We start from the raw sequence: 27,905 nt of genomic DNA, 5'->3' as shown, positions 1-27,905 counted from the left end.
AACCAAAGTACTTGTTCAATTGGTCTGCCATTTCTTTGTTCCCAATTATGACTTCCCCTGATTCTGACTGCAGGGGACCTACGTTTGTCTTTACTAACCTTTTTCTCTTTACTTACCGATAGAAACTTTTGCAATCCGCCTTAATGTTCCCTGCAAGCTTCTTCCCGTACTCCATTTTCCCTGCCCTAATCAAACCCTTTGTCCTCCTCTGCTGAGTTCTAAATTTCTCCCAGTCCCCGGGTTCACTGCTATTTCTGGCCAATTTCTATGCCACTTCCTTGGCTTTAATACTATCCCTGATTTCCCTTGATAGCCACGGTTGAGCCACCTTCCCTTTTTTATTTTTACGCCAGACAGGAATGTACAATTGTTGTAGTTCATCCATGCGGTCTCTAAATGTCTGCCATTGCCCATCCACAGTCAACCCCTTCAGTATCATTCGCCAATCTATCGTAGCCAATTCACGCCTCATACCTTCAAAGTTACCCTTCTTTAAGTTCTGGACCATGGTCTCTGAATTAACTGTTTCATTCTCCATCCTAATGCAGAATTCCACCATATTATGGTCACTCTTCCCCAAGGGGCCTCGCACAATGAGATTGCTAATTAATCCTCTCTCATTACACAACACCCAGTCTAAGATGGCCTCCCCCCTAGTTGGTTCCTCGACATATTGGTCTAGAAAACCATCCCTTATGCACTCCAGGAAATCCTCCTCCACCATATTGCTTCCAGTTTGGCTCGCCCAATCTATGTGCATATTAAAGTCACCCATTATAACTGCTGCACCTTTATTGCATGCACTCCTAATTTCCTGTTTGATACCCTCCCCAACATCACTACTACTGTTTGGAGGTCTGTACACAACTCCCACTGACGTTTTTTGCCCTTTGATGTTCTGCAGCTCTACCCATATAGATTCCACATCATCCAAGCTAATGTCCTTCCTAACTATTGCATTAATCTCCTCTTTAACCAGCAATGCTACCCCACCTCCTTTTCCTTTTATTCTATCCTTCCTGAATGTTGAATACCCCTGGATGTTGAATTCCCAGCCCTGATCATCCTGGAGCCATGTCTCCGTAATCCCAATCACATCATATTTGTTCACATCTATTTGCACAGTTAATTCATCCACCTTATTGCGGATACGCCTTGCATTAAGACACAAAGCCTTCAGGCTTGTTTTTTTAACACCCTTTGTCCTTTTAAAATTTTGCTGTACAGTGGCCCTTTTTGTTCTTTGCCTTGGGTTTCTCTGCCCTCCACTTTTCCTCATCTCCTTTCTGTCTTTTGTTTTGCCTCCTTTTTGTCTCCCTCTGTCTCCCTGTATTGGTTCCCATCCCCCTGCCATATTAGTTTAACTCCTCCCCAACAGCATTGGCAAACACTCCCCCTAGGACATAGGTTCCAGTCCTGCCCAGGTGCAGACCATCCGGTTTGTACTGGTCCCACCTCCCCCAGAACCGGTTCCAATGCCCCAGGAATTTGAATCTCTCCCTGCTGCACCACTGCTCAAGCCACGTATTCATCTGCGCTATCCTGCGATTCCTACTCTGACTAGCACGTGGCACTGCTAGCAATCCCGAGATTACTACTTTTGAGGTCCTACTTTTTAATTTAGCTCCTAGCTCCTTAAATTCGTTTCGCAGGACCTCATCCCTTTTTTTACCTATGTCGTTGGTACCAATGTGCACCACAACAACTGGATGTTCTCCCTCCCTTTTCAGAATGTCCTGCACCCGCTCCGAGACATCCTTGACCCTTGCACCAGGGAGGCAACATACCATCCTGGAGTCTCGGTTGTGGCCGCTATTCCCCTCACCATTGAATCCCCTATCACTATCGCTCTCCCACTCTTTTTCCTGCCCTTCTGTGCAACAGAGCCAGCCACGGTGCCATGAACTTGGCTGCTGCTGCCCTCCCCTGATGAGTCATCCCCCCCAACAGTACTCAAAGCGGTGTATCTGTTTTGCAGGGGGATGACCACAGGGGACCCCTGCACTACCTTCCTTGCACTACTCCTCCTGCTGGTCTTCCATTCCCTATCTGGCTGTGGACCCTTCTCCTGCGGTAAGACCAACTCGCTACAGGACCAAGAGCTGGAAAGTGTGATTAGGCTGGATAGCTCTTTTTCGGCCGGCTCAGACACAATGGACTGAATAGGCTCCTTTTCTGCATAAATTTCTATGATACTGGCTCTCTGCATGTTTGTCGATGTGTTGGGTGATTTCCAGAGTTGTTTAAAGTTGGTAAGGTGACAGGGAGTGGTGGTGCAAATGGAGAATGCATTGGTTCTGACTTAGAGGGTTCTGGTGAGACCATTTGCTCCCAGTCATGGTTGCTGTAGTTGCCATTCCTCTTGGCCTGCATCGTGACAGAGAGATGGAGCAGAGACAACAAACAAGAGGATAAGCTACTCGCAGAGTGGGTGGGGAGGAAGGAAGAGGTGGAAGAGGAGGCACAGAGGAAGGGAGGAGGCAACCGGAACATCCTGTCTGCAGCTGGACTGTCCATGATTGCTTCATGCGACTGCGGTTGCACTGAACATGACCCAAATCCCCATTGTACAAAAGCGCAACACATTACCAGCCCTCTGTTCCAGACCATCACAGTGTCCTCTTGGCCACAATGCAGCATTAAAAGCCATCATAAAATAAATATTCTGAAGCAACTTTATACATCAATCCATCCAATATTATGTAACAAAGTCAACTAATCACCCTTGTGCAATCCCTTAGTGCCTGTCTTCCATGTGCCTTTGCCTGTCCAAGTGCTCCTATGCAGTGCTACCCTAGGGGCTGCAGCATGTCTGGTGGGAGGCTGTTGACTCTTAGTGGGGGAGACTGCAAATGGCATTGCAGGATGACATCTAGCCATTTTGGGCGTAAAAGGCCTGGCTTTCGACTACACCACCACGGTATGGGCAGCAGCAGTCTTGGCTAGCTGGCTGACAGGCAACAGCAACATCACTGGCAGAGTAGTAGTGGTGGGAGGAAAAATGCTGTCATCCTGAGAGAGGACAGCAGGTTTGTGCTCTACGGATCCACTGACACTCCCCGAAGTGGTGCCTCAACAAGCATAGTAATCTGTTAGAGGACAGATTGCTGGACTGCTGCGACACCCTGCATTACTCTTGCCATTCTAGTAAACTCAACTACAATGGCAGCAGTCTGAGCTTGCATGACAGAAGTCTGAGCACTGCAGCACTCAGACATTGGATGGTTTCTGCTTGTCTGCAATTTTAGCTGAGACATTGGCCGTCAGACACTGCATGATGGTTGGGTCCACAAGTGCGCTAATGGAGTTGTCCATCACTTCCGTGCTGGAAATCATGGGCTCCGGGCTCCTTGACATTGCACGCAGTCTTTATGCCAGGCATTTGATTATGTCCACCCTTCTTCTATCAGCCGCCCTGTCGGAGTTTTCATCTGAGTCCTCTACAGCAGAGTGTGTGACTGCACCCTCTGGAGAGCTGGCACCTGCGCTACCCTTTCCCCCTACACTGGCTGCAGGCCATTCCTGCCCGGTGTCTCACCATGTCTAAGTTATCCTTTAAAGTACATGGAGTGTCAGTATCTGAGCTGGTGGTTGCGAGTATGAAATCCAGTGACGGTGTTGAATCTTCTGCATCACTGCCTTCTTCCTATTCCATTTCCTGCTCCTCCACCAGTTCCTTACCAGTTGGCAGTTCTTGACCATCTAAAATGAGAAAGGCACAGGAGTCGGGTTGTGGTAAGGGGAATGGGGGAAACAAGAGGTGCATGCTTAATCCATCTGCAGCTTTTAAATCAGAAGAGATTGTGGAATGAGGGGGAAATGGAATATGAGAAGGAGGATTAGGTATGAGGATACCATCAATTTATATTGTTTCAGCCCCGCCGCTGGCCATGGGCTCAACGATTGCCCTCCCAATAATGGCCAGCAGCATCTCCTCTCTCGTGGTAAGGCCATGCAGACGCGTTTGTCCCCCACCACTTAAGTCCTGCTGCCTCCAGTTGTGAGCCGCCTTGATCTGCAAGAGAAAGCGAAGTTTGCCAGTGAACATAGTGCAATATATTTGGGTGATTTGTCTGTCATGGTTGAATAGTGGACAATGTGTGCAAGCTATGAGATGTGAGTGTGAGGCTTGCAGCAGTGGTAAGTGTGTGAGGGTGAGGTGAAATATGAATGTGTGGCATGATTCATGTTTGGTAGTGATTGTTAGTAGGTAGTGATGGGGGTGTGGTGCATTGAGCAGTGTGTGAGGCTAGTTGTGTAGACATTGTGATATAGCATTTGAAGATGAATTCATGACCTTGACCACTCGTATGAGACAATTAAACTTCTTCCTGCACTGCATCCAGGTCCTCGCAGCTACACTGCTGACATTGACCACAACGGCTATCTGTTCCCATTGCCTGTCCGAATTGACCTGGAAGGCCTCCTGGCCCCCTGTGGAACGAGGACCTCTCTCCTCCAGTTCACCTCCTGCTTCAAAGTCTCCAGTGCTGCATCCAAGAACCTTGGAGCATGCTCTCTCCCCTGCTATGCCATCAGTACTACATCTTCCTGCTCACACTCTTTTCCCCAGCCAGTTGAATCACCTGTTGTAGCCAGAATGTACCTCCCCTTAAGAGCAGCATATTGCCTTTAAGAAATGCAGACTAGTTTAAAGTGGTTCTATCTTCGCACAAACTTGGGCCCCCTGCTGTGCATGTCGGCATTCAGCAGTGCGTTCAGCACTGGGTTGCATGCCACAATCATGTTAATCAGCAGGCAGCACAAAGTTGGCTTGCTGCCTGCAGTACTTTGAATGGACACGAGTTGATCCCACATCGCAATCCACGTGCCTGTTTTCGGGGGCAATCGAATCTCTAGCTCATTATGTTTCTCGCTTTCATTTAGATACAGTAATTGTAAATTATTTATTTATAAGATAATTGCAACATATATTGCTCACCAGTGCTAAGCAACGTATGTTCTTCAGTTACGAGACTGCAAGGTGAAATCACTTGTCATTACATCTCATGATAATGAGGTTCCTGTTCATCAATTGCAGTTAATAACTTCACTACCATTACCGTCTGGACCTGTTTCAACAAGTCAACCATATCAACAAATCCTTTTCTGGGTCCCAGTGGAAATTACTGTCGTGGTTAGTGGAGCTCAAACCTTTGTAAATCGAATCCTTTATGAGAAGAATTACTTTTTTGGTTTTCATGTGTTTGTAAGAAAGTTTAGTTGTGAATCTACCAGAATATAGGGCCCAAAATTGCCCAGGAGCTGCTCTTTTTTTTGGAGCAACTTGATTTTTTGGAGTATCTTAAAAATCTCCATTTTGCACATTCAATTTGCACCAGTGTAAGTGAGTTAGTTAGGATTTTTTTCGTTTAGTTTAGTTTTTTTCAAAAGGGGGCGTTACCAACTACCTACGCCAGTTTTGGCCATTTAAGCCACTTTGAACAACTAATAGTTGCTCCAAACTAACTTAGGCCAGCGCATGTGGTCACTTGTGACCGCACAGAAAAACCTTGCGGAGAGTTAAGAAATCAGCACAGGTAGGTATATTCTAAAGCACCAAGACTTACAAAGCACAAAAAGTAATAAGCAATCAAAAACAAATAAAAAATAGAAGTCCGACCTTCATCTGACCACTCAGCCAGGGATGGGGCCGGGACGACCCGAGACTACTCGGCCAGGGATAGGGTCGGCAACTGCGAGCATCGGGTCCCTCTCACAGGCTGCAAGACAAGCTGGGGGCGAGGAGCTACTGTGCATGCATACACACTCTAACGTGCATGTGCAGACATCCCGGCACTGTTTTCAGCGCCGGACGCTGGCTCCGCCCCCAATCCACTGGCCACGCTATGCCACTACCGAAGAGAGGCCGGACAGTGGCCATAGTCGGCAGGAAGATTTTCGGCGTTTGGAGGCGGCGCCCCTCAGGTGAGTGTGCCAAAAATCGTCAGGGGCCAATTTTGAGCCCATAATGTGAAGCATTAATGCCTTGATTTTCAGTTAACTAGCATATCTCTGAACAGTAGTTCTGTAATTATGATACTGATCTCCAATTCCTGTTCTGTCACAACTTGTTTTTTCTTTATCATTTGATGTGCTCATTGATTTGAATTAAATCTAATTTATAGTGTCACCTTTTTTCTTTGTACCACGGCGTGTTTTCTGTGATGTTATTCCATGACGTTCATGCATCTTTTGTGATTAAATGCAAATAAAACCATTCGTATTAAAACATTTGAAAGTGATAACAGTATTGTGCCTGATTTAATGAAGCCTACAGAGATTTCTAATGAGAAAGATGTTGCCTTTTGTACTCAAAGGTGAGGAATATCCTTTGTTCCCCGCTTCCTACATTGCCTTAGGCAAAAGACTGTTGATTTACTTCAAAATACAATTTAAAATCAGTGTCAGCCAATGAGTTGGAGGTGGGACTTAAAGCAAACAATCTATTTTACAGTGAACAAAGTTTCTTTACTCAGCAAACCGAGTCCATTTAAACAACACACTACAGCAAACAGTCTACAGAGTCTATTTTAAACATAACATAAGAAATAGGAGCAGGAGTAGGCCATACAGCGCCTCGAGCCTGCTCCGCCTTTTAATACGATTATGGCTGATCTGATCATGGACTCTGGTCCACTTCCCTGCTCTCTCCCCTTTTAAAAGAGTCTCTGCAAACTAGAGGAAACAGAACTCATGAATGAAATTGCAACAACTTCTCTGATAAAAAGCACGGTGATTTCTCCAGAAAATTGCAGTGAGTGAAAGATAATTACATGATACAAGTTATGTGCGTAAAATCAATCCCAGTCACATATCAGTGTGGTCTCGAGGTGTCAATGAAGGGGGAATTACCCAAACGTCTCCATTCTGGCCAGGACTAGTGGTGTCGCTATATACAGTCAGTTTAAAGCTAGTTTGGGCTGAGTATGTGTTAAATGTATCACCTGCTGTTGTTTTCTTAGACATTCAGGACTGAATTTCCCGCTGATTGACTTCTGCCCACCCACCTGCTAATCCACCGGTTATTCCCCAGTTATGCGGGTGGATTAGTAGGGGTAATAGTACTCTAATTGGGCTATCACCTGTGGGAGGGAGGTAAATATAGAGAGCACAATGGGGGCAATTTTAGCATAGGTGAGCGGCGGGGAATTGGGTGCTGGTCAAAGGTTAAATGGGCAAAAATTCCAAGCATGTTGGGAAGCCAGTTCTAACTTGTCGACTTCGGGTTTTACTGAGATGGGACAAGGGACAGACAGACAACCCACTCCCAGCAGGCGGGTTGGCATTTTAAATATGTTAATGAGGCTGGAAGCCTCGGATTTAACCCTGCTTTGCAGGTTTTACTGTGGTCGGCCAGGTTTCCGGAGCCTTGGGAAATCCAGCAAGGTGAGAACAACCTTGAGGAAAAGGTAAGTGCTTTCAGAGCATACCTTGTGGGCCAGGAGGAGCAGAAGTACTTCCTCCCAACCCCAAGCTCCCCCACCATGAGAGCACCCTCCACCCACCCCCATACAAATACTCCCTTGGGTCGGGGATCAGGTCCCCCCTCGTAATTGGTCCCCACTGTATCGGGAACCGAAGCCCGCAGGGTCAGGGATCGGACACCATCTGTAATCGGAAGCCCCGCTACCAAGTTGAGGATGAGACGTCCCCTTCGAGAATGGACCCCTCCGTCCCAGGGTCAGGGATTGGCTATTCCTAGCCTTATGGCCTCTTCTGGAGTGCTCACCACCCGACTGGCAGCCAAGTCTATCAATCAGGCTGACTTCCAAGTTAAAACTCCACAGTCTGTGGGGAAACCCAGACTTGCGGGTTTCCCATCCAAAACTACGCTCCCTCCCCCTGCCTACATAAGCCACCCCAGTAAATATCCATCCCCATGTCTGAGGGTAACCGCCTCGGGGGAGGGGAGGCAGTCAGCAGCAGGAACAGCTTCCTGATTTCCTGGCATATTGAGGCTAGTGCATCTGTAGGTCCCATCATCATGGGATGCATGCGCTCATATTGGTGATAAGTGTTCATGCCACTCAGTTTGGGTACTGTTGGAGGGGATGACTCACCAGGGGAGGGCAGCAGCAGCCAAGTTCATGGCACCGTGGGTGGCTCTGCTGCACAGCAGGACAGGAAAAAGAGTGGGACAGCTATAGTGATAGGGGATTCAATTGTAAGGGGAATATATAGACGTTTCTGCGGCCGCAACCGAGACTGCAGGATGGTATGTTGCCTCCCTGGTGCAAGGGTCAAGGATGTCTCGGAGCGGGTACAGGGCATTCTGAAAAGGGAGGGTGAACAGACAGTTGTCGTGGTGCATATAGGTACTAATGATATAGGTAAAAAACGGGATGAGGTCCTACAAGACGAAAATTTGCGGATGACGCTAAGTTGGGTGGCAGTGTGAGCTGCAAGGAGGATGCTATGAGGCTGCAGAGTGACTTGGATAGGTTAGGTAAGTGGGCAAATGCATGGCAGATGAAGTATAATGTGGATAAATGTGAGGTTATCCACTTTGGTGGTAAAAACAGAGAGACAGACTATTATCTGAATGGTGACAGATTAGGAAAAGGGGAGGTGCAACGAGACCTGGGTGTCATGGTACATCAGTCATTGAAAGTTGGCATGTAGGTACAGCAGGCGGTTAAGAAAGCAAATGGCATGTTGGCTTCATAGCGAGGGGATTTGAGTACAGGGGCAGGGAGGTGTTACTACAGTTGTACAGGGCCTTGGTGAGGCCACACCTGGAGTATTGTGTACAGTTTTGGTCTCCTAACTTAAGGACATTCTTGCTATTGAGGGAGTGCAGCGAAGGTTCACCAGACTGATTCCCGGGATGGCGGGACTGAGATATCAAGAAAGACTTGATCAACTGGGCTTGTATTCACTGGAGTTCAGAAGAATGAGAGGGGATCTGATAGAAACGTTTAAAATTCTGACGGGTTTGGACAGGTTAGATGCAGGAAGAATGTTCCCAATGTTGGAGAAGTCCAGAACCAGGGGTCACAGTCTAAGGATAAGGGGTAAGCCATTTAGGACCGAGATGAGGAGAAACTTCTTCACCCAGAGAGTGGTGAACCTGTGGAATTCCCGACCACAGAAAGTTGTTGAGGCCAATTCACTAAATATATTCAAAAAGGAGTTAGATGTAGTCCTTACTACTAGAGGGATCAAGGGGTATGGCGAGAAATCAGGAATGGGGTACTGAAGTTGCATGTTCAGCCATGAACTCATTGAATGGCAGTGCAGGCTAGAAGCCCGAATGGCCTACTCCACCTATTTTCTTTGTTTCTCTGTTTCTATGAATTTAGGGAGCTAGGAGCTAAATTAAAAAGTAGGACTTCAAAAGTAGTAATCTCAGGATTGCTACTAGTGCCATGTGCTAGTCAGAGTAAGAATTGCAGGATAGCTCATATGAATTCGTGGCTTGAGGAGTGGTGCAGAAGGGAGGGATTCAAATTCCTGGGATATTGGAACCGATTCTGGGGGAGGTGGGACCAGTACAAACCGGATGGTCTGCATGTGGGCAGGACCGGAACCAATGTCCTAGGGGGAGTGTTTGCTAGTGCTGTTAGGGAGGAGTTAAACTAATATGGCAGGAGAATGGGAACCTATGCAGGGAGACAGAGGGAAGTAGAATGGGGGCAGAAGCAAAAGATAGAAAGAAGAAAATAAAAGTGGAGGACAGAGAAACCTAAGGCAAAAAGGGCCGCATTACAGCAAAATTCTAAAAGGGCAAAGTGTGTTAGAAAGACAAGCCTGAAGGCTCTGTGTCTCAATGCGAGGAGTATTCGGAATAAGGTGGATGAATTAATGCGCGGATAGCAGTTAACGGGTATGATGTAATTGGCATCACAGAGACATGGCTACAGAGTGACCAAGGCTGGGAACTCAACATCCAGGGGTATTCAACATTTAGGAAGGATAGACAGAAAGGAAAAAGAGTTGGGGTGGCATTGCTGGTTAAAGAGGAAATTAATGCAATAGTAAGAAAATAATTATCTTGGATGATGTGGAATCGGTATGGGTGGAGCTGCTGGATACCAAGGAGCAGAAAATGCTAGTGGGAGTTGTGTACAGTCCACCAAACAGTAGTAGTAAGGTTGGGGACAGCATCAAACAAGAAATTAGGGATGCATGCAATAAAGGTACAGCAGTTATCATGGGTGACTTTAATCTACATATTGATTGGGCTAACCAAACTGGTCGCAATGCGCGGAGGAGGATTTCCTGGAGGGTATTAGGGATGGTTTTCTAGACCAATATGTTGAAGAACCAACTAGAGAGCTGGCCATCCTAGACTGGGTGATGTGTAATGAGAAAGGACTAATTAGCAATCTTGTTGTGGGAGACACCTTGGGGAAGAGTGAGCATAACATGGTAGAATTCTTTATTAGGATGGAGAGTGACACAGTTAAATCAGAAACTAGGGTCCTGGACTTAAGGAAAGGTAACTTCGATGGTTTGAGGTGCGAATTGGCTCGAATAGACTGGCAAATGATACTTAAAGGTTTGACGTGGATAGGCAATGGCAAACATTTAAAGATCACATGGATGAACTTCAGCAATTGTACATCCCTGTCTGGATTAAAAATAAAACGGGGAAGGTGGCTCAACCGTGGCTAACTAGGGAAATTAAGGAAAGAAATCCAAGGAAGAGGCATATAAATTGGCCAGAAAAAACAGCAAACCTGAGGACTGGGAGAAATTTAGAATTCAGCAGAGGAGGACAAAGGGTTTAATTAAGAAGGGGAAAATAAAGTATGACAGTAAGCTTGCAGGGAACAGAAAAACTGACTGCAAAAGCTTCTATAGATATGTGAAGAGAAAAAGATTAGTAAAAACAAACGTAGGTCTCTTGCAGTCGGATTCAGGTGAATTTATAATGGGGAATAAAGAAATGGCAGACCAATTGAACAAATACTTTGGTTCTGTCTTCACGAAGGAAGACCCAAATAACCTTCCCGAAGTACTAGGGGACCGAGGGTCTACCGAGAAAGAGGAACTGAAGGATATCCTTATTAGGTGGGAAATTGTGTTAGGGAAATTGATGGGATTGAAGGCTGATGAATCCTCGGGGCCTGATAGTCTGCATCCCAGAGTACTTAAGGAAGTGGCCCTAGAAATAGTGGATGCATTGGTGATCATTTTCCAACAGTCTATTGACTCTGGATCTGTTCCTATGGACTGGAGGGTAGCTAATGTAACACCACTTTTTAAAAAGGGAGGGAGAGAGAAAGTGGGTAATTATAGACCGGTTAGCCTGACGTCAGTGGTGGGGAAAATGTTGGAATCAATTATTAAAGATGAAATAGCAGCGCATTTGGAAAGCAGTGTCCGGATTGGTCCAAGTCAGCATGGATTTATGAAGGGGAAATCATGCTTGAGAAATCTTCTGGAATTTTTTGAGGATGTAACTAGTAGAGTGGACAAGGGAGAACCAGTGGATGTGGTGTATTTGGACTTTCAAAAGGCTTTTGACAATGTCCCACACAAGAGATTGGTGTGCAAAATCAAAGCACATGGTATTCGGGGGTAATATACTGACGTGGATAGAGAACTGGTTGGCAGACAAGAAGCGGAGAGTCGGGTTAAACGGGTCCTTTTCAGAATGGCAGGCAGTGACTAGTGGAGTGCCACAGGGATCAGTGCTAGGACCCCAACTCTTTACAATATATATCAATGATTTGGATGAAGGAATTGAGTGTAATATCTCCAAGTTTGCAGATGACACTAAACTGGGTGGCAGTGTGAGCTGTGAGGGGGATGCTAAGAGGCTGCAGGGTGACTTGAACAGGTTAGGTGAGTGGGCAAATGCATGGCAGATGCAGTATAATGTGGATAAATGTGAGGTTATCTACTTTCGGGGCAAAAACGCAAAGACAGAATATTATCTGAATGTGGCAGATTAGGAAAAGGGAAGGTGCAACGAGACCTGGGTGTCATGGTTCATCAGTCATTGAAAGTTGGCATACAGATACAGTAGGTGGTAAAGAAGGCAAATGGTATGTTGGCCTTGTTGAAATCGCGACCTCCGATAAACGACTCGGACACCTTCAGCTCCGGCAGAAGTTTCTTTAATTTACTTGCTAGCAAGGGAAAGGTCACACTCAGTCAGTGGCTAAGTGAACACCTCCTCAATGGTACAGTTTCACGAGATATTTAAACAGTAAAACCCATGTTATGGCCTCTCCCTGTGTATTGGCTCTGTCTCGCAGTCAGTGAATACAGATAAAGAGTTAATTACTACATGGTTTCCAGATATTTCCTTTTGTCAGGGTTATTAGTTGGCCAGCCGGCCATTACTCAATGAGAGTGTGGTAATGAGCTGTTACCTGCCTTGCATTGTGTCAGGATGGTCCAGTTTCCTGGTCAGTTATCTTTTTGCATCAAATGGATGAGGTCTCTACAAGAGATAATGGCTGGTGGTTTGAGTACTTCGAAAAGGGTGGGGTGGCGTGGAACTGGTATCGTATAGACAATAGGTGAGCACCATGGGACGGGGGGGGTGGCGGTACTTGTCTCAGCAGGACTTGCCTCCTCGCTGTCTGGTAGCTATCAGCCCTTTCAAGCCAGGTTTAGCTGTTTATGCAAGCTGACTGCTTTATGCAGAAATTTCTGGAAGGACCAAGACTCCATTTTGTTATATATTAAAAAGGGCACAAAAATACCATGTGGTATCAGCTTAGCTAAAAATACATTTCCACAGCCTTCATAGCTAGGGGATTTGAGTAGAGGAGCAGGGAGGTCTTACTGCAGTTGTACAGGGCCTTGGTGAGGCCCCACCTGGAGTATTGTGTTCCGTTTTGGTTTCCTAACCTGAGGAAGGACGTTCTTGCTATTGAGGGATCGCAGCGAAGGTTCACCAGACTGATTCCCGGGATGGCTGGACTGACACATGAGGAGAGACTGGATGAACTGGGCCTTTATACACTGGAGTTTAGAAGGATGAGAGGGGAACTCATAGAAACATACAAGATTTTGACGGGGCGGGACAGGTTCGATGTGGGTAGATTGTTCCCCATGTTGGGGAAGTCCAGAACCAGGGGACATAGTCTTAGGATAAGGGGTCGGCCATTTAGGACTGAGATGAGGAGAAACTTCTTCACTCAGAGAGTTGTTAACTTGTGGAATTCCCTGCCGCAGAAAGTTGTTGATGCCAGATCATTGGATATATTCAAGAGGGAGTTAGATATGGCCTTTACGGCTAAGGGGATCAAGGGGTATGGAGAGAAAGCAGGAAAGGGGTACTGAGGGAATGATCAGCCATGATCTTATTGAATAGTGGTGCAGGCTCAAAGGGCCGAATGGCCTACTCCTGCACCTATTTTCTATGTTTCTTTGTTTCTATGTTTCCTTGAACAATGTGTTGGTTTTGAGTCATTAGCGTTGGTGTGGTGGATTGGCACCTGATGAAAGCAACTTGACAGCTTCTGGATATTAACATACAGGGTAAGGTGACTAGCAGCACATACTAACTGAATGAAAGCCTTTTCTGTTCATGAAATTGAAGGGGTTCTCATGTAAGGTTTTCAGTTCCATATGCTTTCCATCAATTGCTCCTTGTACCTGTGGGAACACTGCCTGTAGCATTAGATAATTTACTCTTTGTTTATCTGGTTCCATTGAGAAGGAAATGAGCTGTGTAGCCCACCTGAAGAAAGCATCAGTGACCCTTTCTGCAGCAGTGAACTGCTGCATGGCAAATGTGACAAAAGCTATCCGATCCTGCCTGGAAGGATCCAGCTGCACAGATATTAAAGGCAGCAGCGACTTTGACTATTGGAGACAATGCTATTCTCCTGGCACAATTGGGCTTCTTTCAAAAGGAGTAGTAGTTCGATTTAAAAAAAAGAATCATCGAAATTGCAGAGGTGTGTGGAAATCCTGAACACTCCCCTGCCTGTGCCACTGCAGTGTAGTGCCCAAAAGATGCACAACATTGAGCAATCACTAAAAAGAATATCCTGGAACATTACAGGATTCGATGTTTTTGTTTGTGAAAATGATTTGAACGCAAAGTGATGAATTAGTATACTAAAGTTGTAAATAGAAGCTACTTATTTCAATTTTTACTTTGAAAGTGTGTCAAGCTGTGAAATATACTGTCCTGTTGTTTACATTTAAAGTTTGAAAACAAATCACTGTTTCCAAACCTGCTGTTGGTGAGTGAAACACCAATTATTTACGGAGAGGAAAATTCCAGAATCTATAAGGTATTTTTTTTACATCTATAAATCTGATAATGTAAACTATTTTGTTATCTTAGGTTTTTAATTCCAAAAATGGGACTCTTTTTTTCATTTATCAAAGAAATTTATTTTCCATTGTCAAAAAAAATTGTTTTTGTAAATGTCCGTAACCAGTTATTTAGATGGGGGCTTCAGTTGGTATCAGTTTTGTAGATCTGTTATCGTAATCATCTTGCTTCACGCTCAGACTCCAAAAGTGTAAGCACGTCTCCTTCGCGGACTGGTCCTTTCACGTTTCGGATGATGGATCGGTTGCTGTCATCCATAAATTCCACACGGACCTGAGTACACTGTCCCTGGGAGCCAGTCCTACCAAGAACTTTGGTAACCCGTGCCAGTTTGACGATCTGTGTCCGTGGACCCTCCATGATGGCGGCTGCTGTGGTCTTAGATAAATAATGTTTTCTGAGATAATTTCGAGAAGTGTTTATGATTGATAGGGAGACCAGCCATTTACACATTGTGTTGGTTGCAAACCCCAATTTCTCCCACCCACTTTCCAAGAGATGCAACAATTGCTGACTAAAGTTTGCTGGTTGAACTATTAATCTTACCTGTTCATTGTTGTTCCCATAGGTTGAGTCCTCCCAAAGTAGGTGCGGTTGCGACGACTTATTTCTGAGTCTTCCCAGCTGCATCTCCAAGATACGTGGTACTGCTCTCCATAGGACCACCCATCTCAAACCTCTAAAAATTGTGCTATTGGCCTAATGCTGCCTTCACCTCCCTGCCGCAGCCTTTCTTCCACCACTCCCATATAATCACATTTCCTCACTCCTGCTGGAATCATTTCCGACCACAAAACTTGATTCGACTTCAAAGGGCTCCCACCAAGTGGTAAAAAGGCCACATTTTTCTCTGTTTCCAAGTTGTTCAGTGCTTTTAAAATCAATACTAATTTTCAAAGTGCTGAAGAACTTGGAAGCTAGTTCCTAGCAATGGGCAGGAATATGACTTTTAAAACTCCAGAGAGCTGGATCATGGTCATTTTGCAGCATATGAAGGCGAATTATTCAAATGGTTCCTCCAGCAGTGGGGAAACTTACATCTTTTAACATAAATAATCACCCAAAATTATATCAATTTTATCTTGTGGCTTTAATGGAACACACCAAGTTATATACAGCAGAAGATTAGCAGCCGAGGGTAACGAATACATTATAAAGTATCTTTTATAATTTTATTATTATATTATTTAAAATTGTACCTGTGAAAATAAGTAGTTCTGTTTATTTCTCCATATTCCAGGAATGCTTTTATTGCTAATTAGTAACATTTTACTTTTGGAAAGAGCATATTACTCTTTCATTTTTTCTCCAAATATTCCAGGCAATTGACCCCCTCTGTAGAAAATCCTTAAAGATGTATATTCATTTAAGAAATTTTTAGTCCATTCAATTCATTTCTTTCTCCACAAGTGGCTCATTTTCAGCTTTTTTCCTCCAGTTGTTGGCATCTGTCATATTCGCACCATTGCTGCATGTGAGAAACTACTAATTTCATATACTGCACTCAGTTTGTAGCCTGTGGGCTTCAATTGATTTCTGTTTCTTTAAAAACTTCAGAAGCCCTGAAATTAGGCCTTGGTGTACTAGAGTGCTTAATAGTTTGTTTGCAAGAACACTCTTCTATTTTACAGAAGATAAAATAAATGGGTTAAAACTTCAGTTAAAATAGCAGAGAGAGGACTTTCAGATGGACCCGTTAACTGAACATAAGCTAATATCCCACAGCATAATTTCAGAGTCCTGTTTTACATATTTTAGCTTTGAAATCTGAATCAATTGCAGGAAGGCCTTTGCTGTAAATGACGATTGCCTTTAGGTGGATTATGATTTCTCATTGTTAATGGTGCTGGAAGAGTTATCTGAAGTAAAGCTTTGAGACATAATGGCCGAGAAATTTGTTGACACTGCAACCGTTTTCCAGGTGTAAAATGGGCACCCAAGTGTTCAATATGGTGTGTACATACACATTCCGTGCCAGAAGTGTGGTAGGCCCCCTATTTGCATATGCAACTGACCTAACGTCTGTTGCAGGCCTGGGCTATATCTTCGGCCTTTATCATTATGGCGGGTGGCGCACTTCCGGAGCGGAATGTGTGTGTACACACCATTTGCAAACGCAAATAACCTAACACCTGTTTCAGAAACCCCTTCCCGAAATGCAGCTGGCATTGGACCTTCTGCAGTCGGGATAACCAAGTCAACATGCTATCTAACTTGCGGTCCTTAAAGGGATTGCTGGAAACCGCCACCAAAAAGGTAAGTTTAAAAAAAATGCTTCCCTGAATGTGGAGTCAGATAGCTCCAAAGCAATCCCAAAAATCAATCTCCACCCCTGCTTGACCCCTTCCCAATTGCCCCCTCTCCTCCCGATTGCCTCCCCCTTTGCTGATTGTCCACACCATTCCCAGGACTGAGGACCGATGCCAGCAAGAGGTGGCCCGAAATTTATATGCGCTTTGCCGGCGAGCTGCATGGGAATGTGCAGCAGGCATCTGCAACTCAGCTGTCTCATTTAAATAAGGCCTGAGGCCCAATATTGGAACTGCCTCGGGCCTCTTCCGATACAGTGATCATTCGCACTGTCCTATTTCACCCCCGGATAATCAAAAATGTTTGGAATATTGAAGCACGGCTGTTGGTATTTTAAGCTAAGCCAAAAATCATTATTTTACTATTTACCGAAGGGGAATTTGACCAATAACCAACATGGAGAAAAATCAGCAAGTTTAACATGGTCAAAATTCTTGCCCTTGGTCAAAGTTTGTCTTTGATATCTCAGTTTGCGTAAAATCAGATACCGGAGGGATCTGTTGAGGTTTCCCGACTAATTAAGTGAATTAGTGGCACACAGGAATGGGACAAGGTGGTTTCTATATTATTCCTTAGCCCACGTGCGAGAAGGTCAACTTTTCCTCCTTGTCTGCAATTGTAATAGAGACTTTGAAAGTGATTGGTTTCTTTAAAAAGGGGAACAGAGTTGTGTCCAGACCTATCAGAGATTCTCCCTGAACATAGTGGTTCAAATCCATTTTATTAAGTTCTTTCAGAGTTTAGACAGTATGTTATACAGACTGTCTTCGTCATCTGCACCAAAATCTATGGGGCTATTTTATCTATGAATACTGCTTCAGGAGTTTTTCCCTGACGTGATCCGACCTGACCAATATGGTCAGAAGAAGGGGCTAATGGGGCTTCAAAAGGCAAATATTGATCGAATCTTAGTTCAGAAGCCTCCAAGGTAAATCTTAGTTTAATGCCAGAATGGTTCTGCTTCTCAATGTGACAGTACTCAAATACCTTTTCGAACAGAATCAACCTGTGGTCAGCAACTCCTAGAATTCCTTTCTGTAGGCTTAGGTTATTAATACTGCCACAAAATAAATCCATCCAACAATACCATTGAAACTGAACAAGCTGTATGGGAATAGTAGCCTTTGATGCTTTTCCCTTAGTGGTCTGTTCATACTTTGGTAGACTAGTGTCCTCTTTGGAAACCATGACCTAGAAATCAGTAGTCTTACCACTGGATGTTAAGCCTGATTCTGGAAAAAAGTGGTGGGGTCGCCACACTTTTGCCCACTGCTGGCGAGACCCGCGGCGACCACCATTTTCGGCTGGATGGCAGCACTGCAGATGTCCATGCTCGCTATCATTTTGGAGATTTTGCAGATCATGACGTCAGTGAATGTGCAACACTCACTTCACGCATGATCTGCCATTTTGGAGTGCGCCGCTTAACTTACTGGCCTTGTTAATAGCGATCAGCTGAGCAAGCATTGACGAGCAGGAAGGAGGGCCAAGGAGCGTTATTTAAAGGGATCATCAGCAACAACTTGCAGCTGACATATATCTTCAGTTTGACTGGCTATGTGGAGCTTTCTGCAACTATAGCAGCTTTACAAACTACTTTCAAGGTCCAAAAGTGGCGGGGAGTGTTTTTTAACATATTTGTTCTGGGCATTGATGGCAAGGCCAGCATTTATTGCCCATCCCTAATTGCCCTTGAGAAGATGGTGATGAGTCACCTTCTTGAACTGCTGCAGTCCTTGTGTTGAAGGTACTCCTACAGTGCTGTTAGGGAGGGAGTTCCAGGATTTTGACCTAGCGAAGATGGTGTGTAACTTGAAGGTGAACCTGCAAGTGATGGTGCTCCCATGCGCCTGCTGCCCTTGTCCTTCTAGGTGTTAGATGTCACGGGTTTGGGAGGTACTGTAGAAGAAGCCGTGGCGAGTTGCTGCAGTGCATCTTATAGATGGTACACACTGCAGCCATGGTGGACTTGTAATTGAGGGAGAGAATGTTGAAGGCGGTGGGGTGCCAATCAAGCGGGCTGCTTTGTCCTGGATGGTGTTGATATTCTTGAGTGCTGTTGGAGCTGTACTCATCCAGACAAGTGGAGAGTATTCCATCACACTCCTGACTTGTAGATGGTGGAAAGGCTTTGGGGAGCCAGGAGGTGAGACACTCGCTACAGTATACCCATCCTCTGATGTGTTTTTGTTGCCACAGTATTTATGTGGCTGGTCCAGTTAAATTTCTGGTCAGTGGTGACCCCCAGGCTGTTGTTGCTGGGGTATTCGGCGATGGTAATGCTGTTGAATATCAAGGGGAGGTGGTTAGACTCTCGCTTATTGGAAATGATCATTGCCTGGCACTTATGTGGCGCGAATGTTACTTACTACGTATCAGCCCAAGCCTGAATGTTATCCAGGTCTTGCTGCAGCGGGCATGGACTGCTTCATTTTCTGAGGAGATACGAATGGAACTGAACACTGTGCAATCATCAGTGAACATCCGCAGTTCTGACCTTATGATGGAGTGAAGGTCATTGATGAAGCAGCTGAAGATGGTTGGGACTAGGACACTGCCCTGAGGAACTCTTGCAGCGATGTCCTGGGGCTGGGATGATTGACCTCCAACAACCACAACCATCTTCCTTTGTACTAGGTATGACACCAGCCAGTGGAGAGTTTTCCACCTGATTCCCATTGACAATTTTACTAGGGTTCTTTGATGTCACACTCGGTCAAATGCTGCCTTTATGTCAAGGGCAGTCACTCTCACCTCACCTCTGGAATTCAGTTCTTTGTCTATGTTTAGACAAAGGCTGTAATGAAATCTAGAGCCAAATGGTCCTGGCAGAACCCAAACTGAGCATCAGTGAACAGGTTATTGGTGAGCAAGTGCCGCTGGATATCACTTTGCTGATGATTGAGAGTAGGCTGATGAGGCAGTAATTGGCCAGATTGGACTTGTCCTGGTTTTAGTTGACAGGATATACCTGGGCAGTTTTGCACATTGTCAGGTAGATGCCAGTGTCGTAGCTGTACTGGAACAGCTTGGCTCGAGGTGTGGCTCGTTCTGGAGCACAAGTCTTCAGGATGACAGCCGGGAAGTTGTCAGGGTCCATCGTCCTTGCTGTATCCAGTGCGCTCAGCCGTTTCTTGATATCACATGGAGTGAATCGAATTGGCTGAAGACTGGCTTCTGTGATGGTGGGGACCTCAGGAGGAGGCCGGTATGAATCATCCACTCAGTATTTCTGGCTGAAAATGTTTGCAAATGCTTCAGCCTTGTCTTTTGCATGCGTGCCGTGCTCCGCCATGAGGATGGGGATATTCGTGGAGCCTCCTCCTTCTGTTAGTTGTTTAATTATCCACCACCATTCACGGCTGGATGTGGCAGGACTGCAGAGCTTTGATCTGATCCATTGATTGTGGGATCGTTTAGCTCTGTTTATAGCATGCTGCATCCGCTGTTTAGCATGTATGTACCCCAGCTGGTTCCAACACCCATCTTAAACAGCACAACTAACAACCAATGTGTTGATGGCAGGTTTATATATATATATATATATATGGCGGAGGTGCGGCAAATGAGGGTGCAAGGCCTAGAAGAGCCAAAGGCCCAGGAGCAGCACGGGCCAGCCCAAACTGCGATATGTGTGCGCACTAGGTCCATGCAGCAGAGCAGGTCTCCAGTCGTCCTGGTTAACCCTTGCCATTGGATAAAGGCCTAGCTCTGTTGAGCCCCTGTGGTGACTGATGTGCAATGGTCACCACACGTTAAAAAAAATCCACGCACAGGCATCTTCCACCCCTCAAGTTCAGGACTGGAATATCGGGTCCTCCATTGAAACATCTATGAACTTATCCCTTTTGGTGTGGAAGCAAGTCATCCTCGTTCGAGGGACTGCCTATGATGATGATGATTCCTGTGTTGGAGCTTCACCAGGTTGGTACCTCATTTTTAGGTACACCTGGTGCTGCTCCTGGCATGCTTTTCTGCACTCCTCATTAAACCAGGTTTGGTCCCCTGGCTTGATGGTAATGGTAGAGTGAGGGATATGCCGGGCCTTGAGGTTACAGATTGTGGTGGAATACAATTCTGCTGCTGATGGCCCACAGAGCCTCATGGATGTCCAGTTTTGAGATGTTAGGTCTGTTCTGAATCTATCCCATTTAGCAGGGTGATAGGGCCACAGAACACGATGGAGTGTATCTTCAGTGTGAAGAGGGGACTTCGTCTGCACAAGGACTGTGCGGTGATCACTGCTACCAATGCTGTCATGGGCAGATGCATCTGCAACAGGTAGATTGGTGAGGATGAGATCAAGTAGGTTTTTCCCTCGTGCTGGTTCTCGCACCACCTGCTGCAGGCCTATGTCCTTCAGGACTAGGCTAGCTCTGCCAGTAGTGGTGCTACCGAGCCGCTCTTGATGATGAACATTGAAGTCCTCCACACAGAGTACATTCTGTGCCCTTGCTACCCGCAGTGCTTCTTCCAAATGATGTTCAACATGGAGGAGTACTGATTCATCAACTGAGGGAGGGAGGTAGGTGGTAATCAGCAGGAGGTTTCCTTGCTCATGCTTGATCTGAAGCCATGAGACTTCATGGGGTCCAGAGTCAATGTTGAGAACTCCCAGGGTCACTCGCTCCCGAATGTATACCATTGTGCCGCCACCTCGGGTGGGTCTCTCCTGCTGGTAGGACAAGACTTACCCAAGGATGGTGATTGAAGACTCTGGGACCTTGTCTGAATGATATGATTCTGAGAGTGTGAATATGTCAGGCTATTGCTTGACTAGTCTGTGGGACAGTTTTGCCAATTTTGGCATAAGTCCCCAGATGTTAGTGAGGAGGATTTTGCCGGATCGTGTCCGAAGCCGGTGGTCGCTCTGATTTTATTCTTGTTATTGTTTCTTGTCGCAGTTTGTTACAACTGAGTGGCTTGCTAGTCCATATCAGAAGGCCGTTAAGAGTCAACCACATTGCTGTGGGTCTGGAGCCCGACCAAGTAAGGACAGCAGATTTTCTCCCCTAACCAGATGGGTTTTTACAACAATCTGGTAGTTTCTTGGTCATTATTACTGACAGTAGCTTTTTATTCCAGATTTATTTAATTAAATCTAATTTTAAATTCCCCAGCTGCTGTGATGGGATTTGAGCTCATGTCCAGGCCTCTGGATTACTACAAAGATCAAAAGGGAAGGTCTGTGATATGGTGGAAGGCAGGAGAGGTTAGAGAGACAAAAGGGATGATATTCTGAATTGAAATGGTAATGGCCGGAGTTAGAAAAGGATTAGTCAAGATAGGGTGTTAATGGCGGAATAATGACCAGCTGCCATTGGTCAGGGGAAAGGAGCCAAAGATGGGCAGCGGTTCCGCTCTGAAATTGTTGGACTCGATGTTAAGTCCAGAAGGCTGTAACGTGCCTAAACAAAAGTTGGAACAGTGTAGAAGGCTGAGGACGGAGAGGTCAGAGTGGGAGTGGAGTGGAGAATTAAAGTGACAGGCGACTGGAAGCTCAGGGTCACACTTGCGGACTGAACGGAGGTGTTCCGTGAAGCAGTCACCCAATCTACACTTGGTCTCCCCAATATAGAGGAGACCACATCGTGAGCAGCGAATACAGTATACTAAGTTGAAAGAAGTACAAGTAAATCGCTGTTTCACCTGGAAGGAGTATTTGTGGCCCTGGATAGTGGGAAGGGAGGAGGTAAAAGGGCAGGTGTTGCATTCCCTGCCCTTGCACAGAAAGGTGCCAGGGGAGGGGTTGCTGGGGGTCACTACAGAATGGACCAGGGTGTCGCGGAGGGAGCAGTCCCTTCGCGATGCTGAGAGGGGAGGGGAGGGGAGGGGAAGATGTGATTGGTGGTGGGATCACGCTGCAGGTGGCGGAGGATGATCTGTTGAACATAGAGGCTGGTGGGATGAAAGGTGAGGACAACGGGAACCCTGACGTCATTCTGAGAGGGAGGGGAAGGGGTGAGAGCAGAGGTGTGGGAAATGGAATGGACATGGTCGAGGGCCATGTTAACCACGGGATTACTCATCCCGTAACTTAACCACTATGTTACCGTTTCTGTTGGGGTAAGTAGAGAACATCTTCTTTCTTATTTAAAGGCTTCTGCTCACAATACCTGCTCCCAATCATGGCGGATCTACTGGCAATCCCCCTCGTGCATGAGTATCTTCTGGAGAGGGAGTGCAGAGCGGCGTCAAATGAACTGACGTGGCTTTGTGAGTGCCGCATAACAATCCTGAGATCTTCCATAAGCACAAACGCCACCACTCACTTAATGTGCAGTTGTTGTTCGATCATGCACAGCGCATCCTGATGGTCAATGCCCGCTGTTCTGGCAGCAGTTGTGATGCCTTCATCTGTATCAATCTGGTGTGTCAGCAATCTTCCAGCAACCATGTCAAACCCGAAGGTGGCTGCTCGGAGACAAGTGGTATCCGCTCTGCACCTGGCTGATGACTCCCATCCACAACACCAACACTTGTGCCCAGCACTCATATAATGGGAGCCGTGTTGCCACCAGGAACATAATTGAGCAGACCATCAGACTGCTGAAGCAACAGTTCCAATGCCTTGACCGTTCAGGAGGAACCCTTCAGTTCATGGCGGTGTGGGTGCTCCACAACTTAGCCATCATGAGAATGCAGTCCTTGCCAGGAGGGATTGCAGGACCACCTCAGGGAGAGGAGGAGGAGGAAGGAGAAGCGAAGGAGGATGAGGAGGAGGAGGAAGGGAGGAGGTAGGCAGCAACTCCCCCTTCAGCATGGGCTGTCCTTGAACGGAATCATCAGTCACCTACCTACCAACAATCTATATCGATCACGAGGCATATTTCTCATTCCCAGCTTCACCTCACCCATTTGGAAGAGACAATGAGGCCCTTCTTGTCAGGGGCATGGCTGAGCCTTTGGCCAGCAACAGGGCTGAACGGAGACAAAATGCTGGTATCCTTATACGTTATCCTCCTTCTGGCATGCACCTCTTGCTTTCCTGCCCTACCCACAACAGAAGAGGAAGAAGACAAAGAAGAAATAATCCACAAGGGTGAGTTGATTTCATGATGTCATATTGGATGGACGGATGCATAAGAGTTAAAGGGGCCAAAGTAAGTATCACAAGAAAGCTGGCGCACCTCCATTACCAACCCATTACCGCCGAAATTTTTGCAGCGGGCCTCCAATCTAAAATCAGCAAAAAAAAATGCCGTCGTGCACTAAGGTGCGGGTGTCTTGATTGAAGGCCAGGGCTTGCAGCTAGGCTATGAGGAGGGAAGGAGTTGAGTTGCAGGATGGCTGGTGCTATTGGACCAAGGAGGGCAAGCTGCTTTACTGACACCGAGCTGGAGACCCTCATGCAGGGTGTCAAGGGCAGGAGGAGACTCATTTATCCCGACGTGGGGAGATCAACTTGTGAGGTGTTAACCAATGCATGGAGGGAGATTGCAGGGGAGGTTTCAGGCACCTCCATTCATAACAGGACTGCAACACAGTGCAGAAAACGCTTGAATGATATCATCCATCTTATGAAAGTGAGTACCGGTTCCACCAACTGCTGACCTTGCATCTGCGAGCATCTCCTTCAACATTCTCTTATTTCCCATCCTCACTGTTTATTCACTGAAGCAGCATTTAATTGTTGACAACGATATATATATATATGTGTGTGTTCGCGCAATGGAGGCTCCCTTTCATCTCACACTTAGAGCTGCATGTCAGGGACCAACACTTGTGCACTTATTTCTGATGCGTCATCAGAGTGGTACTCACCAACCATTCTTAGTTTTGCAGGGCAAACTGGCTCAGATTAGAATGGAGTAAAGGAGGACTGATGGTGGCGAGGCAGACATCGAGGTCATTGCGCCTTTGTAGGAGAGGTTTGAAGCACTCGTTGGCGTACATGGTGCCTTCCCTGTGGGCCAGAGTACTGCTGACGCTGATGTGGGTAAGTGAAGGCCCTCCTTTAATGTGCTCTTTCCTTGAATGTGCCAGAGCTGACTGTGTCTTTTCTTCTGGGAGTCCGCTATTTGCAGGCTTCATGCGTCAATACCCCACCTCCCTCTCACGGCAGCCCTTCCATTTATGCTTGCAGATGAGAGACCGAGTGGCAGCAGACCCAGCACAGTGGGGAGTGAGGAGAGACCTCGCAGACCAGCTGAAGGCCTGGATGAGACCCTTCTCCACATCACAGCAGACATCTCAAGTCGCAGCAGTGACGACATTGAGGGGTCAAGCCCTGGTGACGGTGTCGAGAGCACTCCATCATTTGGGGATGTGACTGATGAGGAAAAGGAAGAGAAGACACTGATGGCACCAACGCGTCACTGCTTCCACCCACACGCGCCAGCTCAGATACTGGGAGGGCGCGGTCTGATATAGTTGACGTAGTACAGGGGTCTGCAATGGCTGTTGCACCGGGGCCTAGCGGGCTGCAGAATGTTGATGGGGCTAGGCAACCTCGGGTGCCATCTCTCCAGGGGACGAGTCCGCACTGGAGTTCTGCCAAGGAGGACTCAGATGATGCCATCGATGTTGCGGCTTACGTGTCTGCGCACATTTGGAGGCTGAACTGTCGACGTATTTACTGAGGCATACGAAAGCATAGACCTTACACTAAACATCCGTAAGACAAGGATCATCCACCAGCCTGTCCTCGCCGCACAGCACTGCCCCCCAGTCATCAAGATCCACGGCGCAGCCCTGGACAAAGTGGACCATTTCCCATACCTCGGGAGCCTCTTATCAACAAAAGCAGACATTGATGAGGAGATTCAACACCGTCTCCAGTGCGCCAGCACAACCTTCGGCCGCCTGAGTTAAAGAGTGTTCGAAGACCAGGCTCTCAAATTTACCACCAAGCTCATGGTCTAGTAGTAATACCCGCCCTCCTATATGGCTCAGAGGCATGGACCATGTATAGTAGACACCTCAAGTCGCTGAAGAAATACCATCAACGATGTCTCCGCAAGATCCTACAAATCCCCAAGAAGGACAGACGCACCAACATTAGCGTCCTCGACCAGGCCAACATCCCCAGCATTGAATCAGCTCCGCTGGGCGGGCCACATTGTCTGCGTGCCAGACACGAGACTCCCAAAGCAAGCACTCTACTCAGAATTCCTTCATGGCAAACGAGCCAAGGGTGGACAGAGGAAACGTTACAAGGACACCCTCAAAGCCTCACTGATAAAGTGCGGCATCCCCACCGACACCTGGAAGTCCCTGGCCAAAAACCACCCTAAGTGGAAGAAGTGCATCCGGGAGGGCGCTCAGCGCCTCGAGTCTAATCGCCGAGTGCATGCAGAAAATAAGCGCAGGCAGCGGAAGGATCGCTCGGCAAACCTGTCCCACCCTCCCTTACCCGCAACGACTGTCTTCCCACCTGTGGCAAGGACTGTGATTCTCGTATTGGACTGTTCAGCCACCTAAGGACTCATTCTAAGAGTAGAAGCAAGTCTTCCTCGATTCCGAGGGACTGCCTGTAATGATGGATTACGAAAGAAGGGTGGAGGCTATGCATTCGCAGGTGTTGGGGGTGCCAGAGAGGCTGTTGGAAGTGGTCAGGAATGTGGAGGAGTCCACCTCCTGCATAGTCGACAGCTCTGCACACACCATGGAGCCCATCATTGCCAGTATGCAGGCACTGGTGGCCTCCCAGATTGTCCGTGCGAATCCAGTTGCAATGCCGCAACCTACAGGTGATGTGGTAGCTGCCATTTCAGCACGGGCGCGAGTGAATGAGCGCATTAGTGCTGTATTGGCGAGGATGGCCGTGTCCCTGGAAGCTCAGAATGCTCTTAAGCACTCTGGGCAACAGGCCACGGAACGTTTTAGTGCTGCCATGGAGCGTCAAACTGCTGCCATGTCTGCAGGCTTTGAGTCTCTGGCTGTTCTCATGTAGCCTTGGCGCAATGCCACCTGATACCTCAGTGTTGCGTTCGCGGCTGGGTCCAACATGGGCCATGGGGGACCTCCTGCGTCGTGCCACTGCACCGACCTGACCTCCCTCAGATTGGTGGTGGTGGTAATGTGCCGCCCCCCGGTAAGTGACTCAGGCTCCTCGGACCAGGATCCTGATGTGCTCTCTCAGGATCACAACATTCCTGGCCTTGGACCTGCCACTCCGCCAGTGCCTCCATGCATGTCCTCGCCAAGTCAAGCCAGACTGAACCCTCCCAGGAGGGTGCTGACCAGTCTGAACCCGGCCCTTCCAGGCCCAAAGGTGGTCAAGGGTGTCCGAGAAGAACATCTGTAGCTCCGACACAAGAATCACAGCAGCCTTCACAGACTTATGAGGCAGCCACACAGAAGACACTTAAGCATAGTGGTAGGATAGGCACACGTAAGAGGTGTTATAAGGAGATGTACAAGGGTAAAAAATGATGATGTTGTGTTAGTTTCTGGTACTATTTTTTGTTCTGTTGTCTTTTTGCACTGACTTGCATCATATCATAAATCTTTATTTTTTGCACATATATCTGGGCAGGTGTTTAATTTGGGAGTGGGCAATTCTGTATGCAGACATTCATTTTGATGGCCATGGAAAATAGGAGCTGACGGGTTATGTGGGATGAGATTATATGAATCGAGCAACAATGTGATGCGTCTGCACCTCCCTTGCAGCGTTGCCATAGCGATGACCTCCTCCTGCACTGCCTCCTCCTCCTGCACCTCCTCCTCATCAGGTGGTATTGCTGGCTCGACCTCCAGCGGCTGGCCCATCATGAGGGCCAGGTTGTGCAGCATGCAGCATACCACCATGACTATAGAGATCTGTTCAGGAGAGCACTGCAAGGTGCCTCCAGACAACGGAACCTCTGCTTGAGGATTCCAAAGCAGTGCTCAATGATGCATCTGGTGCCAGAATGAGTGTCACTGTAGGCACGCTCAGCCACTATCCTAGGGTTCCATAGTGGAGTCAGCAAGCTAAGTGGACAGGGGATATCCCTTGTCGTCAAGCAGCCATCTACAATCCTGATTTGGCCCGGTGAAGCGGCGGGCACACTGGTCTGGCGCAAAATGAATGAATCATGGCTGCTGCCTGGATACCTGGCATCAACTGCCAAGATCCTACGCTGGTGTTCACACACCAGCTGCATATTGAGGGAGTGGATTCCCTTCCTGTTGATGAAGAGTTCGGGATGGTGTTGTGGCGCCCTCAGGCCAATGTGTGCAGTCAATGGCACCCTGGGGAACCCTGCAATCCAGACAAATCCAGTCTGCCGCTCCACCTGCTTTTCCTTGGTCATCGGGAAGGAGATATAGTCCACTCTTCTCCTATATAGAGCATCGGTGACCTGCCGGGTGGAGCGATGGGCAGAGATTTGTGAGATGTTGGCGATGGAGA

General features: G+C 47.1%; 1 protein-coding gene and 1 pseudogene across 2 annotated transcripts in view; one reads left to right on the top strand and one right to left on the bottom strand.

Annotated features, from left to right (window-relative positions):
• dtna (dystrobrevin, alpha) overlaps window positions 1-27,905 on the top strand; it is a 709,829-nt gene that overhangs the window by 108,168 nt on the left and 573,756 nt on the right. The window lies entirely within an intron of this gene.
• Window positions 14,408-14,621, bottom strand: LOC139259930 (small ribosomal subunit protein eS28 pseudogene; annotated as a pseudogene).

This window comes from Pristiophorus japonicus, chromosome 1, assembly GCF_044704955.1.
Source record: "Pristiophorus japonicus isolate sPriJap1 chromosome 1, sPriJap1.hap1, whole genome shotgun sequence".
NCBI lineage: Eukaryota > Metazoa > Chordata > Chondrichthyes > Pristiophoridae > Pristiophorus > Pristiophorus japonicus.
This window is presented reverse-complemented; position numbering and strand designations above follow the sequence as displayed.